Source organism: Onychomys torridus, chromosome 2 (genome assembly GCF_903995425.1).
Source record: "Onychomys torridus chromosome 2, mOncTor1.1, whole genome shotgun sequence".
Classification (NCBI taxonomy): Eukaryota; Metazoa; Chordata; class Mammalia; order Rodentia; family Cricetidae; genus Onychomys; species Onychomys torridus.
In genome coordinates this window covers 1,724,393-1,740,413 of record NC_050444.1, presented here as the reverse complement: position 1 = coordinate 1,740,413, position 16,021 = coordinate 1,724,393, and the positions used below count along the sequence as shown (strand labels likewise).

The following is a 16,021-nucleotide window of genomic DNA, read 5'->3' as shown; positions in this document are numbered from 1 at the left end:
AGCCAGGTTTCCTTAGAATCATACAGCTCACCTTTTCTGGCTAGGTAAATACTTCCTGGTTGCCAGTTAATTGATCTGTGATAGAGATAAGAGTATCTCCAAGACAAGGCTGTTTTAGGAACCAGTGTATATTTTAGCCATTTTTTTCTACTTGATGATTTCAGGAATGGTATTTAGCCTTCCAACATGGCCCACAGCTCACTGTGGTGTGTGCTGGGTTTACTATAAAGGTTCTATGTGTACCCTGTGGGCTGGGTTAAGAATCGGGGTTTATGCATTTACTTGTACTGTTGCATTGTTTAGACAGCTTTGGTTTAGTTTTGATCTTTTTTTTCCTTTTGCCTTTGAGGCTCTTCCACAGTGTCAGCTGCTGACTGATAGTAGGGAAACTGCCTCGTGGTGTGAATGAAAGGGACCTAGCGGTTGGTAAACAGAGATAAGGAATAAATAGAGCACAGGCAAAAGGAGATAGTTCTGTGGGGGCCCAGATTGCTGCCAGTCTGTTCAGGGGAGATGCAGAGCCTGTCCTTTTCCCAGATTAAATTAGTGTGTGAAATCTCCAGTGACCTCCTCCCCTTCTCCCCACACTCTTCAGCCAAGCTGAACAGCCTCTGCTGTAAAGTATTCATTTTACCCAGGGACACACGGACAATAGAGCTCTCCCTGATACTCATGGACAGCTGTCGTCATTCAGAGGGCTCTCAGCATTTCATTTTTCATAGGAGTTAAAAGGGTTTTTACCTTGGAAGTGAAAGGGGCAGGAACACAACTTTGCCAGTTCTGAGGCTGCTTGGGCAAGGGTCTGATTGAGGCAGGAGTGAGCTGTGAACAAAAAAAGGATCTGACCAGGGAACTGATTCTTTTTGTTGTGCTTAATATGATTAAGCAAGGACAGAAATTAAATTTCAACTCTGTGTTCCTTATTAGGAGAAAATACCTTTGATTCTGAAAGTTTTTTGAAATTAAGGTCATCAGTGCACAGTAGACAATTTGTATCCACCTGATCTACTTTCATTTTGCCTAAATATGCATGCATTTTATTGCCTGTGAATAAGCATGGGTAAATATTAAGTCTGTGAGATACCTCAGTAGTCCCATACTTTTTATTTTTTTAGTGATTTACTGCAAATATATTCAGCATTTGACTGATTAAATAGACCTTCGGCAACCTTGAGGGTCACTGTGTAGAGTATGTACATAGAAAATGCATCAGCCCATTGTACCCTGGCAGCTAATGAGATTGGTCGTTAAGTAAATGACACAAAGCCTACAAAAAAAGCTTACAGCTCACTAGAGTATCACAGAGTGTCCCCGCACACCACACAACGACACAAACACTGGACTAACCTAGCCCACCCTGCTTTATTCTACATCACTGCCTCCCTGATGTCAGCGTGAGAAGCAGAACAAAGGCTAGGAGGCAGCGGTAAGTCAGTCTGGCAATGAAGCCCTAGGGAGAAAGTGGAACAATCTCAACCTAACTGTGGGGCCGAAAGTCCATTTCTGGACAAGTGGGTCCAGATGAAGGGATTTTGCTATTACTTCTAGAAATATTGCCTCAGTGACCAATGTTCTGTTTCTGTTGTTATTGTTGTATTGTTTTGCTGTTTCACAAAAGTTTGTGAATCTCAGAAGTCCAGTGCATCCCAAATGGCAAGCGAACATAAATTTGAGAGGTGGGTATTTGTTGGAGATAAGGGGGCATTGACAAATAACTACTGTTCAGGTGTGTGTCTAGATTTGAAAACTTTCAAATGCATGAGGCAACTTTAATTTTAGTTTGTCCTACTGCTTGTAAAACATAAAGGGAACCCAGGGCATGAATGTAACTGGTGAACTTCATTCTTGATGTGATAAAATTGTTCCAGCATTTAATGTATATTTAATATCAGCAATGGGATAGTCAGTGCCTTAAAAAAATTAGTCGATCAATCAAACACTGCAAAACAAGAAAATAAGATCTCCTCTTTTGCTCAGACACTTCCATTTTCTCAAATCTTGAAATAAAAATCACTGTAGTACGTGCTTTTGAATGGGATCAGTAGTCATTTGCTTGCTGTAGTTGGAGGGGAAAAATTAAAGCTATCTGACACTGAAGCCGCACTGGCTTACTCTTTCCTGGGGGCGGGGGGGGGGAATATACTTGCAGTATTGAAGTATAACATTGCACGATCCATTTAGAGAAATATGGCAGCAGGGAGTTGCCAGAAAGTCTGATTTGCCTTGCTGAAATATCTGTCTGGCTTAGATGTGAATTTTCTGAGGATGTTTAGTTCAAGAAAGGATGATTTTGTTGCAAGACATTCAGGTAAATTAAATATTTTCTTCTAACAACTGTCAGCTGAATGAGTTGCCAATGGCATAATGAACTCTTGATCTTATAGAAAACATTTTAAAAGTATTGTTAACATAGCATTGTATTTGTAAATAGATGTATTCATAATATCAGTGTCAGGATTCAATTTTTAAAGGCATTGCATTTAATATTAAACTGACATCTCATAGTCATCTGCTCATGAATTAAAACGACATCATGTAGAAATCAGTTTACTAATTTACAGTCCTTGCACTGAAAATTTGTTATTTGTATAGGGGTGTAGAAATGTTTTCATAATAATTGTCTATTAATAATCATGAGAGATTCACAACAGGTTAATGATAAGGTCTAAGTGATCAGAGGTTATATGCTTCCTTTTATTTTTGTCTTGAAGAACTTTTCCTGTTACAAATGTGTTCTCAGCTTTCCTTTTATTTATATGGTGTAAGACTATTAGATATCTGTGCATAGTATGTTTTATATTCTTCAATTCTGTGTTTTCCAAAGCAACCAGAATTTGAAGGAAGTAAATTTCATGACAAAGATCAATGTTGTCTTATTGATTTCAAATGAGATATGTTCAGGAAAGATATGCTTTGATTTAGTTAGCTTGAGAAAATTCTAAATGTCACCCCTTCAACATGTCTTTCATGGGGTTGGAATCATGGAAAACAGAAAGCCATCTGAAAATGGCCACACTTGCTTCCTAGCAATTTTAGTTTAGGGCAGAGTTATGCAAATAGTTTACTCTCACAGTCTTGTAAGTTCTCCACGTTATCTTTCTATGCTGAACATTTTTCACCCAAATCACTTGTGTTATAATTTCCTTTTCCATAGTTACGAGTGCTTGTCCTGTTAATACAAGAGTGAATGTTTCAGAAAGCATGCAGTCCTTTGGTTGGCATAGCTGTTTCACTCCCATCGTCACTGGTGCAGCAGAGCATGGCAAACTTGACTGAAGTCTGTAAGTTGCTTCTCTGCAGATGAAACAAAATAGTTTTTTTGTTTGTTTGTTTGGTTTTTTTTTTTACAGAAATGTAAATTTCATTGTTCAAAGCAAATAAGGACTGTGCTATAATCAGGATCAGAGGGCATAACTCACTGCTTTTGTCTTATGTGAATTTACTTCCACCAGTATTTTAAAGATTTTCCAAGTTGTAGTTAAGGAAGTAGTATTAGTGTTGGATAACTCCTTTCTTTAAAGAAATTTAAAAATTTAAAGAGTTTGTGTTGAGAGAAAGAAACTTTGTTTTAATGAACTTTTACTAGTTAACAAATGTGTCTTAAAACTGTTTGGTCAAAAGATTTTAGTATATGCTGTGAGTAATGTAGAGCTCTTTGCTACCCCCAGGAATATACTAAGAGCAACAGCCAGCATTTCCTGGAGAAAGGGCAGCTGTTGCGCAGAGAATCATGTGTTTGAAACCTGGTTCTTCCACTCAGTATGTTACTCTGGCTAGTTTAACTTTTTTAGCCTCAGTTTCCTGGTCTGTTTAATGGGGACCAGGATAGTAGTAGAACAAAAGTGTTATATAAAAACTAAACAAGATAAGGTATAAAATGTCCCTGGTACTTCACGCTTGCAGTTTTGAACTTCTGCTTGAGGTTCACACAGCAAGTGGATGCCACACTAGGCCACATCACAGTTCCTGCTCTCTCCCACAGTGTAGAACCTTGTCCTCTCTTCACTTTAAGAGGCCCCAGTTCTGTGAGATTCTTTGAAGGACTGTGTCAACTCCATGTTGTGTGCCTCTGTGCGCATACCAATCTAAGGTAATGTACTTAGACTGTAAGTGTATGATAAGCATAGGCAGCTAAATTGACTTTTTATATGGTTGTTTAGTAACTTTCAGAAAAGCATATTAGAATTCTGTTGTATTTAAACATAAACTTCCTGTAAGAAATATTTATTAATATTTAAATTTAAAGTGAAACGTCTATAATTTAAGTAATTAGAGCAAAGTTCCTTAACTGTTGAGATTATAATTTAATCTTATTCATAAGATTTTTATTAATGATTTTAATTTCTGTGCCACTAGGATTTATCTATATTTTAGCTTACATTATTTCTTTTCACTTAACCCTTGAATTAAGTATAAATCTTCTTTCTTCAAAGCTATAATTATTGAAAAGTACTTTACTTTATCTATATAATGATACCTGAGCTTCATTTATTGCTGAGTGTTTTATAATATTAGATAAAATTCCATACTGGTGACCTCTAAGAGATACCTAGATGGCATTACAATTTGAATATTATTTTGTCAAATGTTGCAACAAATCTATGAACCTTTCAGAAAAAAAGTGAAGTTTCCATTTTGGGGAGAATGTTGTTGATAAGGAAAAATTTTCCAATTCCATATAACCTGTGCCTATGGGAGAATTTTCTGATTCCATATATCCTATGCCTATACAAGATTATTGTTGACTCACAAAAAAATGCTAGTGCATTGTGTCTTTAAATTATTATTTATATTTTATATATATCTAAATTTTATAATAGAATAGGTTTGAAATTGTGATAATTTATTTGATTTATACTGTATAAATACAAAGTTGCTAGAGATATCTGCCCATGTTTGCTAAAACCTCTTTAATATAGTTCTATTTCGCTGATGATAAATATGTTAATTGGTACTAGTCTATTGAGGAACTGCACTTGGCTATTTCATGAAAAACAGTCATTGATAATACAATTTCATAAAAACAAAGTATGAATTTTTGTGGTGTATTTTCCAGATGTCTTACAACTCTAAAGTTGCATAGTTTAATTTTCTAGGTTCTGAGGTTTTCTTCATGCAGAAAACATGCTAAATGCCTGTTTGGAAAACCTACCTCCTCTTTTTTTTTTTTTAAATGTGTCACATACATGTTCAGTATCTATGTGAGTAAATTCATGCTTGACCTGAACCAAACTTAGCTACCATTGTTTACATTATTATGCAGAACCAGACTAAACTGAAATGGTTAATTGTTTAAAAGTAATAAACATCATTTCTTTCCTAGAATATAAATAAAAAAGAATATGAAAACAGAGAGAGCAATTTTGCTATTGAAAGGCTGATTTGTAAATGATCATCAATTAGAAAGACATTTTGTTTGCTTGTTGTTTCTGTGATAGAATTGCTATGTATTTCAATGGAAGTATTTACTTCTTTTACCTTTTTCTCCTTCAAATATCAAACAGTTGTGGAGAATTAGTCCTAAGACTATTGTGTGGGGTAAAAAAGATGAGGATGAAATATGCTCTGAAGAAAATGAAATCAGGAAAAGATTGAGGCTGACATTGTGACTGCTCCAGAAAGAGGACACTAATTTGAGCATACAACCTGCAACACACAGAGCCCTTGGTGCTTTCGTGTGGGTGAGAGATACCAGTGTCTCCCAAAAGGGTTAAGGAAATGCATTCTGTTGCATCTGCTTACTAAATCCCTTCCTTTAGCAGAAATTCAAATTTTGTAAAGATTATTCGTTTTATTGATGCATATAATTATAATCACAAGCCATCTGCTGATTTGGCAGGCATGGTTAAAATTCTCTAACTCTCATAACCTTTCAAGTACAGTGCCCTTGGGACTCTATTTCACTTTTATATTTTGGAAAACATGTAGGGACAAATAAGGGCGGTCATCTGCAGAATGTCAGACCTGGGGAAATGAAAGAATGGGGACTGAGTTGCATTGGTGGTTATTTTCAATAGTAGGGGAAGAAGTTATTTTCCCTTTTTTTTCTGACTTCATGAAAGATTATCCTAGTTTCTATGATGAAATTTGGAAATTTTTTCCTAGGGATTAAAGCTCCGTCATTACTCTTCCAAAAGACAGGTTTCAAGCCTAACCAAAAAGAACATGCCCCAAAGACTTCCAGACATTTCTTAAGTTGGTCTTAACAGATAAATTCAATATATTTCACCCAGTGTATCTAAATTATGGGGTATTCATTTTTATTTTTCTGAAAATATTCAGTTAAATAACCTTACAGCCTAAGATTTTGGGTTGTAAAATAACTTACACATTTTGACATCAGTCTTTGGTTAAAAGACCACATTTCTAAGCATTTTGACTATGTTGTTTTGGTGTGAAATCATGCACTGGTCATATTTAACATGGTAGGAGTCTTATGTGATCCTTTTCTTCAACTATAAACACTTGAAGCTTGGTGGGCTTCCATGCCTGAGTCACTTACTTCTGTGGGAGTATTTCTTCCATAATCTGTTGTTATAATCTTTAATACTCCAATGGTCTAGCTTTGCACACAGACAAATCTCAGCAGAGTGCAAGTCAGCATAAGGGAACTTGAAGAAGCCATAGCAGTCCAGGACTTGGCTTTATCAGATAACAGAAGCAAGCACATACACAGCCAATGTGTTTGTCAGTTTCTCTTTCTTGCCACACACCATGAAATCATCCAGAAAATTATTTTTTAGAATTTTGAAAATAAGGAAGAGAATTTCTAATACTAGTATTGCACAGGTAGTTTCTTCATGGCAATAGTGAAGTATATGGCTTAACTATACATTAACAATAATAACCTTCCACAGCCACCAGATACTTGGTTTGAGCCAACTTCTGTGCTGAGTTCTTTAATGGGCAGCTTCATTTATTACTCAGAATAACCATGCCTGTCTTTACAGAGGAAGCAATGGAGACTGAATCATGAGGTGCTTCTCATGTCACTAGAGGAAAGAAAACTTGAGCCCATGCTCTTAATAGTTCCCCATGTATACTGGTCTCTGAGATAGTGTCAGCAGTGAGTTGTCAAATAATGCTGGGTCCTAGGTATATCTGGGTTCTATTATACTTAAATATAACTAACACATGGAATAAATCAGATGAGGTGACCTGACAAGCTGCTTTATTTTCCTTGTTGTCAATATCTGTTACTTTAAGGGTGGCCTCTGTAGTCCTTTTGGTCCCCCAAATTCTGTAACTGTAAACAATTTATAATTAAAACATGAATTTGAAAAATAATTTAAAGACAACATAAGCACTCATGAAACTTCGCAAATGGATATTTACCATGCCAATTAACCCTGACAGAAAAATGCCTGTTTATGAACCATGTGAACTTTATGTCTAACCTAAATATTAGAATAAGAGTTTAATGCTTGGTCTCACACTGAAAACTCTCAGCTCTGTGAGATAAACACAAATGCTCAGAAGCATCTGATAACTGAATTCCAACTCTGTGTATTTTGTTACTTATATCACACTGACATAAAGCTAACTAACAAGCAAAGTGTTTTATGTCTGTAAATTCTCACAACTACCACACCAGATCAACAGTCAATAGCACAAAATCAGTTCTCCTCCCCTACCTGGAGGTGAGAAAACTGCACTGGTGAGAGGCCATGCACAGCCATGACTCCATGCATGGCTGCAAGAGCAGAACCCAGCTGAGGCCAAGGCACTGTGACACTGTGAAGAGATGTATCACATGCTATGCTTTCAAGTTTTTTCTATGAGATTTCATTAAGTTTGACTTGAAAGAAAATTTCACTCTTCTAGACAAATGTTTGAAACCCTAGACTACAGTTTACAGCATACGTGGACACATCACAGTCTTTGCTTTTGTACTAATCTTAATTAGCTTGTGACTTAATCATATAGTTTTCTTAAACTATTACAGAATTAACCTAGGGTACTTTTTAATCTTTTAAAAATGATATGCTGAAAGTATAGCAACAAATAAAAAGACAACAAGGTTTGACAAAAATCCCTTAGAAGATAAACTATCTTTAAAGCTGTTTGTTCTTCTTATTGCCTACCAAAGAAACTCAGAACATTACTAAGAATTGCTTAAATGTTTCTTCAGAGAAGAAATAACTTATGAAAGAATTGTATCAATTATGGTATTGTAAATCTTAGATAGATGCTGATCAAGTGCCCCGAGTTTTAATATATTATTTCAACTGGATATGATTTTAAGTAATTTGTTTGTAGTATTTACTAAATGCCGAGGAAGATAAATAACAATGTAAACATCAAAAACAAATAGTAAAAGATTGCTTGAGTTTTAAATAATTGGTTGACTAAGAAATGTTTGTGTGCCTAGGTTTCTAAAGTGTAGAGAATGAACACAAGCCTAGGCCCATGACTCTGAGCACACATGAGTCAGCATAGGGCAAAGTGATACAAACAGATTGGTATTGATATGACAGTGGGTTTATTGAAAAAACTTATAGCCAGGTATAGTTCCACTCAGACTCTTAGCCTTAAAGTATAGGGCCCAGGAACAGCCTGTTCTACCCATCCTTTAAAAGATGACGCTACAGCGTATAGAACAGAGTGGCTCTTAGCAGAGACCATGCTGTTGCTCAGAGGTGGCATCACAGAAGCTCTTGTAGAGAAAGCTCTTAAACAATGTTGGATCTATACATTCAATAGACTGGCTGAGAACCTGTTATGTTCCACTAACTTTGTTAAGCAGTGAGGCTAGTACCTGAGGATTCACAGTGCTCACAGCCAGGCAGGAAGAATGAGTGGAGAGCAGAATACTTGTATTGTGTAGAAGGCAAGCTCAGGATTTGAGAACTAGAAGAGATTAATAAGTTAGTACTACAGGAATATGTAAATGTACACCATGCATCTATCATCTGGACAATGGGGATTTGATCTTAGGAACCACACACAAAGTAGAAATGACAGCCATCTGTCTTGGACAACCATGTGAATGATAAATCAAGACAGCATATTCAGAAGGAAGAGTTGTTCAGAGGGAACGATGTTGGGTTCTTCAGGGAGTATTACATTTCTGACAACTGGTACTGACGGTGAGTGGATGAAGGTCAAGATTAAGATCCAGGATGGAAAATGGACATTTGAATGTGGTTCTTAAGTAGAATATTGACAATAAGAAAAGAGCCCAAATTGGAACTGGAGGATCAACTACAAATGAGAAAATGGAGAAAAGAGGACTTAACAAGGGACGAATCTAGAGAAGGCTGCAGAAAAACTCGCTGTTAGAAGGTGAGATATAGACATGTTTTCATTAGCTGGACAATAATGTTAACTGCTCAAAAAATGACTGATAACCCACCGTTAGTCCTGTCAGAAAGAAAGTCACTGGTGACAACAATCAGAGCAGTGTCAATGGAATTGGGTTGGAAGCCAGATGTCTGTATGTGGGAAAAGTTAGGTAAGAAGAAGAAAGTTTCTGGGTGTTTCAGTAGGTTTGACTCTGAGGAGCAGAGACAGCAGTATAGGAGAGAGGAGTATATGTGGAGAGGCAGCAGAATGATAAGAATTGGAAAGTGGAGGAAGCAGAACACAAATGCAAGAGACTATCTTGAGAACCCACTCTTAGAGAAGAAGGCACAGATTCAGGGAGATATGTAGTAAGGATGAGCTGCATCAGGCAGTGTGGACCAATGCAAAACTGCACAGCTTTGTTGACCCAATGTGAAATGCAAATCTTCAACTGTGAGGCCCTTTAGCATGTCAGCTTTTATTACTTACATCATTTATATAGTGAGATTAAAAATTAAGGCTTCTACCTACCAAGAGAGACCTAGAGACCCAGAAGAGCTTGGGAGTGTCCTCTGGAAAGTAAGCTATTATAAAAGATGCAGGCAGTTAGTGGGTTAAAGCAATGTCCACTTTGCTTACTGTTCTTTAAGCTGCGGCCATCTGTAGGAAGGAGTAGAAGAAGATGAGACTGGTTTTTCTCCAGAGCATGTGTCTGTGGAGGGAAGTGGCCAGAGAGGAACTAGAATCTAGCAGGCAGCAGATACCTTGTAGCTCTTCAGTGTATTCAACCTAGTACTTTTGTTTTGTACTGGAGACAAAACAAAAGTTTTGCTAGTTTTCTCTTCATAGTTAACATCAGCTCCAGTCCATCTCCTCATGTCCTGCTTACTTCTCGTCTAGAAGCTGGCTCTCCTGACTCCTAGTCTGTTCAGAGCTGCTTAATGTCTTCCCATCATGCATAAAATACAATGCAAACTTCTTAAATGGTCTATATGGCTTTACCAGCTGATAAACAGACCAGATCTAGTTTACATACTACACATTTTACTCATTTACAGTGAGTTTGGTAGTGTTCAGTCTGTACTAAGTTCTGCCTCCATCGCCAATGATCATTTTAGAATATTTTTATTTTCCTCCAAACCTTCCTCCTTTTCATTTAGCATCCTCTCCAACCTTGTCTTCTAGTTCTAGACAGCCAGCATTCTACTTTGTATATCTGTAGAGATGTGCCTTCTAAACATTTCATGTAATTGAAATCACACAATTTGTGGGTTTTGTGCCCGATTTCTTTCATTTAACAATATTTTCAAGGCTTGTCCCTATTTTAGTATATATCAGTATTTCACTTGCTTGTATTTTCCATTTTTGTTCATTGTTTGATAGAATTTTGGGTTATATCTACATGGGTTGTGTCTACATGTTGGTAATTGTGAATTATGCCATGAAGACACTTATATAATTTGTGCGGCTATGTTTTTTATTCTCATGCATGTAGCTTGTAGTTATATTGCCAGATTAGAGTGACAGTGTTGGACTATTTGAGGTGATTCTAGGTGTTTTCTGGTGTGCTTGGGCCATTCTATGTTCTTACCAGCAATGTACACTCTTCTTCACGGCCTTGCCAGGGTTTGTGACCTTTTCTTTTAATTTTTTTCAACCCGTATGGGTGTAAAATGACATCTCATTTTGGTCTCAAGTGTGTTTCTCTGTGGCTAATGATGCTGAGTGTCACTTTCTGTGCTTGTTATGTCACTTGCATATTGTATTTGGGAAAATGTCTGTACAAATCTTTTCTCCATTTAACAAAAATTTTAATTATAACTACTATTATATCTTAATTGCATATCATGCAATTAAGGCATACATCCACTTAATAATTTACTTTCTTCTATCCTTTCTTGTCCCCCTTTGGCCAGGTCTAATTGGGCTGCTTTTTGTTATTGGGTTATAATCATTTACAATATATTATAGATACGTGGACTGTAGATGTTTATACACTGACACATAGATCTCTCTCTCTTTGTGTAGGGGGCACAGAAAGTGTGAAGTGTGTGTGAGTATGTGTACATATGCCTGTGAGTCCAGAAGAGAAGTTGGGTGTCATTCTTCAAGTGCCATCCACCTTATTATTTTGAAACAGGATCTCTAGCTGACCTGGTGTTCAGTAAGCAGGCTGCCACAGATATCCTGCCTGCTCCAACATCCCCAGCATTGAGATAACAAGCACACTGTCATACCCTGTTGTTTGTTTGTTTGTTTTTAAACATGGGTTCTAGGCTTTGATTTCAGGATCTCATGCTTGAACAGCAAACGTTTCACTGACTGAGCCATCTCCCCAGCCCTGATGCATATGGCTTTTACTGTCTCAAATCAACAAAGCTTAATTTGATCCCTTGATGTAAATGGCTCCTACACTCTACCTGACATTATTTTTCTATAGCACTTATTACCTACTTTAATCTGTACTGTGTGTGTATTTACTCTGGTTTTGGATCTGCTCCTCAGTGGGAACATAGTTTCAGTACTGTCCTTTTCTGCATCTCTATCACCCTCCCATGATACTACAGACTTCCACAGTGGAGAACCTGGACCTTGGAGCAAGATGCCAGTCCCCAGGAGTTCTGAGATACTGATGAACTAGAAAATTTGTAGGTTTTCTCTGCTACAATTCCATTTTAATGGTGAAATAGTGGATAATTTCTGATTGATATAGCTGTGTGTGCAGCATTTATATCAGTCTCTAGAACAGAATAGGAACAACCAGTAAATATCTTTGAATGAGTATTAATGAATTTCCTATGTTCATATCCACTTTTCTACTTTGTTTAATTAGTCTACATCACTTTATTAAGTAAGCAGTTTCATTATGACATTACTGCACATGCATAATAGTGTACGTTTATCACATTTATCCCCTTTTATTTTCAATATCCCTCCTCCTTTCTTTTCTCTCTCTTCCATATCCTTTTTTCTGTCTCTTGTTCGCTTGAAGAACATCTCCAAAGATTTAATGCCCCTCATCAACACTGTGGCAACCTGGAGCTGCTGTGGACTCCACTTAGTAACTATCCTGGAGTTCTGAACTGAACTGGTCTCCATGGTCCTGGTGTCTGGTGAGTGTTTGCAGTGCACTGTGGCTTTTTGTGCTGTATGGCTCATGCAGTACTCACTATTCTAGAGAAAGTTTCTGTTATTGTCCACAGGAAATGTGAAAGGTAGGGAGATTAAATATATCTCCGAGACCATAGAATACACGTGCTAGGTTTAGATACTACATTAGGCTATTGTTACAGCCAAAGAACATCCTCATTCTAACTTTGTTGCCTCAGGCCAGGGTTCACAGTTTCCAGTCATCATGATGCTCACTTACGAAGTCTTTTCCAGCATACTGGTTTTGTGACTCCTACTACATTCCACTGTACTGTTTACTACTGGTAAATTTTCTTACATTAATGCAAACAATATTAGGTCCAGCCTATATTGTTTGCTCCCAGGGTCCGCAGAAAAGTCTACCAACCAGGTGAGGATTCTAATCTGAGGGATATTCATTGAATCTAAGCACACTGAGTTCTTTAGTCCATTCACTTTATTCTTCTATGGTGATTTTATCTGTACAGTTTCTTTTCTGCTCTCTTACTTAGCTCCTCTCAGTCCTCCTGCTCTCAGTCCTCCTGCTCTCAGTCCTCCTGCTCTCAGTCCTCCTGCTCTCAGTCCTCCTGCTCTCAGTCCTCCTGCTCTCAGTCCTCCTCCTGTTCTCAGTTCTCCTGCTCTCGGCCCTCCTGCTCCTGGTCCTCCTGCTCTCAGTCCTCCTCCTGTTCTCAGTTCTCCTGCTCTCGGCCCTCCTGCTCCTGGTCCTCCTGCTCTCAGTCCTCCTGCTCTCAGTCCTCCTGCTCTCAATCCTCCTGCTCTCAGTCCTCCTGCTTTCAGTCCTCCTGCTCTCGGTCCTCCTGCTCTCAGTCCTGCTCTCAATCCTCCTGCTCTCGGTCCTCCTGCTCTTGGTCCTCCTGCTCTCAGTCCTCCTCTTGTTCTCAGTCTTCCTGCTCTCGGTCCTCCTGCTCTCAGTCCTGCTCTCAATCCTCCTGCTCTCGGTCCTCCTGCTCTCGGTCCTCCTGCTCTCAGTCCTCCTGCTCTCGGTCCTCCTGCTCTCGGTCCTCCTGCTCTCGGTCCTCCTGCTCTCAGTCCTCCTGCTCTCAGTCCTCCTGCTCTCGGTCCTCCTGCTCTCAGTCCTCCTGCTCTCGGTCCTCCTGCTCTCAGTCCTCCTGCTCTCGGTCCTCCTGCTCTCAGTCCTCCTGCTCTCGGTCCTCCTGCTCTCGGTCCTCCTGCTCTTCTCTCATCACTCTACCTAGTTCCTTCCATCCTCATCTTTGTTCTTCTCCATCAATCCTCTTCTCCCAGTGCTCTCAGAGAACCAGTATATATACCCACACAGTAATTCTTTAGTAAAGCAATGCAAGGCTTGATGTTTTCAGGGTTTCAGAGAGAGGTGATAAGGACCCACTCATAAAGCAATTAATTGTCAGCTTCCAATTACAACCCAAAAGGGGAGTGACTAAAGAGGAGTTTTCTGGTAGGGTCAACTAAAGGCTAAAATCAATTAGGGAATTAATGTGCTCAAACTATAATCTAGAAATGGCTAGGTAAAATGTTAGGGGTCAGTAAGGCACAAGAAAGTAAACTGTCTTTGATGCCGCTTTTCCCACTCGGCCCAGCTGCAGCTGCTTTCTGATAGGGAAGGGGACATATGCTGGGTGGCTAAGCAACCTATGTTAGAGCCTGTAGTATTTGGTTAGTAAAAGCACTTTCACTCAGAGTAATTGCTGAGGAGAAAATCTAGGAATAGCACCTGGCTGAGGAGGAATAAAAACTTAATTTGCACAAGAAAGAAGATTGGCACCTATTGCCTGCCTGGCCTTGTAGGCAATCTCCTTGAGTCAGTGGGAAGTAACTGCCTTAACTCAGTATCTAGCAAATGGCTACAATATCATTCCAGGAATGTGAGTAGTAAATCTTTTAAGTTTAAGGTCTTGTGTAAATAACCCAGGGTGAAGGTAAGGGGTTGAGAATTTAATTGTTAGTGGTTCTTTTCTCTATCTCTGGGTGAGATGAGCTAATGTTTATTTCTCTGCATTTGTCCTTGGAAAAAGGTATCTTTGCTGAAATACTTTTGTCTGGAGAATGGCCCTGGCCAGATATATGTTAATGAAAAATAAACACAGCTGGGGACAGTTGTCCAATTACCCCAAATGTATAGGGAAAGTTGTGCCCAAGATTGAGATGCAGTTGTGAGATTACATGTACACATAACATGGAAATGCATGGTAAATGGGGAGAATCATAGCTGTTATTGCACAAGAAGTATACAACAAGAGACAGCCAGTTCATTCAAAAGGCAGTAATTCCATAACACCTTGCATCATGGTTTCCTCAAACAGAACCCTTAGTTCTGATAGGTCGACCTTCTGAACTCTAGTTGTCACTGCTGTATATTCTCATGAACTTTCCCTACCAGCGGCTTTCAATATTACATCCCTTCCAATCTATGGTCTCATTCAACCACTAAAGTTCACCTCCCTCAGTGACCCTATTCTAGGATTAGGATTTGGTAAAAGACATGTAGTTGATAGACTCCAACTGCCTCTTAGCCAGAGAAATCCAGCATGAAGAATGGTAATGCCAGGGGAGGTTTTATATAGGAATTCTTACAGTATAGTAAGTTCATTCACCATAAACTATAAACAGTGTCAATTCCTGAGGAGTTTAGTCCAGTGCCTGAGATAACTGGTTTGCATGAGACTAGAAACCACCATTATCTCACTTGGAATCAGTGTGCTGAAGTAAGTCCATTTGTATGTTTGTGTAAAAAAAAAAATGTCTTTCTCTATTGTCCTTTTGTTTTACCTTCTTGTTTTTCTAGAAGTGCCCAATTTAGTTCTCTGAGGCATTCAAAAATGCAGTCACTCTTCCAGTTTAATATGACTGGCTTAACTGTGACAATCCTTAAATGTGACTTTTTTCCCCTATGTATCCAAGCTAGTAGTTTTGTGAAGTGAAAAATACAGTGGTGTTATGCATACGTTTATCTTTTTGTTTTCATCCCTCTGCGTGTGTGTGTGTGTGTGTGTGTGTGTGTGTGTGTGTGTGTGAGTGTGAGAGAGAGAGAGAGAGAGAGAGAGAGAGAGAGAGAGAGAGAGAGAGAGAGATGCATGTGTGTACATGATGTATGGTGTGGAACACTCACTCATGCCTGCACATTTTCAACCCTGAGGTTGAGATTGGATGTCTTCTCCTGTCACTCTCTACTTTATTTTTTGAGACATTGTAACTTACTGAACCTGGAGCTCATTGTTTTGTCTAGCTGACCAGTACTAGTGAGTGAGTGAGCCTCCAAGATATGCCAGTCTCTGCCTCTAAAGTATAGGATGTCGGGCACATTTGACTGTGCTGAGCTCTCACGTAAACTGAGGATCAAAACTCAGGTCCTCATACTTGCATGGCAAGCATTTTACCTGTCAAGTCATCTTAACAGACCCTGCTTCTGTTTGTTTGTAAAGTAGATATCAGTTTATTAATAAATTGTTCATAATATTCTTTCCCAACACTCAAGAGTCTAAGACAGAAAAATTGTTATGAGTTTGAGGCCAGGGTAGATTACATAGTGAATTCTAGGCTGGGTTAAACAGTGAGATATCTCAAAACAAATAAACAAAAACTAAAAAGATCCTCTTTCCTTTCAGGT

At 38.5% G+C, this 16,021-nt stretch overlaps 1 protein-coding gene across 5 annotated transcripts in view; it reads left to right on the top strand.

Moving 5' to 3' along the window:
- Nucleotides 1-16,021, top strand: part of LOC118577749 (suppression of tumorigenicity 18 protein) — a 157,752-nt gene that overhangs the window by 33,474 nt on the left and 108,257 nt on the right. For 2 of the 5 annotated variants that reach the window (XM_036178387.1, XM_036178388.1), the window contains exon 1: nt 12,353-12,398. The exons of 1 other annotated variant lie outside the window; for it this stretch is intronic. The gene's annotated coding sequence lies outside the window, so the exon portion shown is untranslated. Of the gene's footprint in view, nt 1-3,222; nt 3,282-4,031; nt 4,091-12,352; nt 12,399-16,021 lie in introns of those variants that run through there. 2 more of the 5 variants (XM_036178392.1, XM_036178389.1) reach the window with 2 other exon arrangements.